Source organism: Palaemon carinicauda, chromosome 1 (assembly GCF_036898095.1).
Source record: "Palaemon carinicauda isolate YSFRI2023 chromosome 1, ASM3689809v2, whole genome shotgun sequence".
NCBI classification, from domain to species: domain Eukaryota; kingdom Metazoa; phylum Arthropoda; class Malacostraca; order Decapoda; family Palaemonidae; genus Palaemon; species Palaemon carinicauda.
This window is the reverse complement of record NC_090725.1, coordinates 4240729-4243228: the sequence shown is the minus strand read 5'-3', so window position 1 is coordinate 4243228 and position 2500 is coordinate 4240729. Positions and strand designations below refer to the sequence as shown.

General features: G+C 32.8%; 1 pseudogene; it reads right to left on the bottom strand.

The window, feature by feature from the left end:
• Positions 1-2500, bottom strand: part of LOC137646577 (matrix metalloproteinase-17-like) — a 31298-nt pseudogene that overhangs the window by 18427 nt on the left and 10371 nt on the right.

Here is a 2500-nt window from a genome sequence, read left to right as displayed (position 1 = left end):
TAGTATATCAGTTATGTATGAAAAATTGCTATTATCACGAACTTATTACTGTTGACATTTTAGAGTGAAATTGGGATATCATAATCCTTAGAGTTTGTCACTTCTTTTGTCATGATCAATTCTTGACAATTAAATATACTGTATTATTATTATTATTATTATTATTATATTATTATTATTATTATTATTTATTATTTTTTTATTATGATTATTATTATTACAAGCTAGGTATTATTGTTATTACAAGCTAGGCCACAAACCTATTTTGAGAAGCAGGATGCTCTAAGGCTGAGGGCTCCAACAGGGAAAAATAGCCCAGCGAGGAAAGGAAACAAGGAAATGAAATAAGCAAGAGAAATAGCAAACAATTAAGAAAGAATATTTTTAAAACAGTAACAATACTAAATTAGATCTTTCATATATAAATTATAAAAAACTTCAAAAAATCAAGAGGAAGAGAAATAAGATAGAATAGAGTGCTTGAGTGTACCCTCAAACAAGAGAACTTTAATCCAAGACAGTAGAAGGCTTCTCCTTCTCCTAAAAGAACTGTTTACCAATACCTAAAGAGTCTCTTCTACCCTTACTCAAGAGAGAAAGTAACCATTGAACAAGTACAGCGCAGTAGTTAGCCCCTTAAGTGAAGAAGAATCGTTTGGTAATCTCAATGTTATCAGGTGCATGAGGAAAGAGGAGAAATGTGGAAAGAATAGGTCAGACCATTCGGTGTGTATGTAAGTAAAAGAAAAAATGAGTCGTAACCAGAAAGAGGGGGTCCAATGTAGTACTTGCCTGGCCATTCAAAGGACCCAACAACTCTCCAGCCACTAGCGGTAAATATATATATATATATATATATATATATAGTATATATATATATATATATATATATATCTAAATATTATATATATATATATATATATATATAGACACAGTATACACACACACATATATATATATATATATAGATATATGTATATATATATATATATATATATATATATATATATATATATACACAGTATACACACACACACATATATTATATATATATATATATAAATATATATATAGATATATATATATATAGATATATAAATATATATATATATATATATATATACATAGATATATATATATATATATATATATCTATATATATATATATATATATATATATATATATATATATATATTGACTGTATGTCCATCTCCATATGCGTGCGAATGTAAAGACGGAGACTTAAATGTAAAGCATTTCTCTGAAATATGAACGTTTACTGTACATTAACTATTCACTAGTTTCGTTCATCTCGCATAACATGTGCACAAGTGTCTTACAGAAAAGCAGCTTAAGTATGGTACCATCTTGTTCAAATATATTTATAAAATGGAAAGAGCTTAGATTACTATTGGCCATTTGGTTTGTGTTTTATTTTTGCCTATGATTATCAACATTGTCTAAATGTTTAAACATTTACAGTAAGTCGTTATAAAAACAGTTATTACCATTTGCTGAAAGTCATCAGTTGTTATTAACTCACCGGCCTTTATATATCAACCATTCATGCTATCAATATTCAAAAGTACTCACAAATAAGTAAGCTTCCTCTTGCGCCATCCCCTCAGCACCCACGATGTATCTTTCCTTCTGGTGTGCGAGTTGCCATACAAGTCCTCGGGCTCTACGTCGGGCAGCCCGCATCTTGGCGTTTGCATCAGCTTGTGAGGAGAAAACACAATTGAAAAACAATAACAAATGATGCTGATCGCCTGTATGTTTTCCCAGGAAGGATTTTTATTGATTTAAGGTACCCTGACTTGCACGAATTTTGTGGCACGCATTGTCACGACTCGAGTCCGTGAAACTGGCGTAAACTCGTCGTGAACTGGAGTGAACTCGTCGTGAACCTGTCGTGACATCGGGGCATGCTCGTGACGAGAATTTTGAAATGTTCAAAATTTTGGTCACGACAAAATTTCGTGAACGCGGCATGAACTATGTGCGAACTGTTCGTGAACTCGTCGGGACGATGCGGGAAGTGCGCAAACTATGCTAAAACTAAGCATGGACTTTCGTCGTGAACTCGTCGTGCCAGTTCGTGTCAATGTAGACAGGTGAGCTGTGAATTCTGAGGTAAATTTTTTATTTTTTTTTATTTTTCCAGTTCGTGCCACAAAATGTCATGACTTGCCACGACAAATTCGTGGCAAAAAGTCGTGCAAGTGTCAGCCTGGCATTACCCATATAATGCGGAACTACTTATCTCATTTTGTGTTTCATGAGTCCCTTAATCTACTGTTGTTCGAGAAATCAGTGAACTATCATTGCCGGACTCAGCTTTATTTACACGCTTCAGTTTTTCTCGCCACAAAGAAAATATAAAAAGCATAATGGTACACCTGTCATTTGGATAATCTTTTACGAATTGAAAATTGCCTCGTCCTTTATTTAGCTTTAAAGCTTTCTTGACTTGGGATTCTGGTAATGGGAAATATT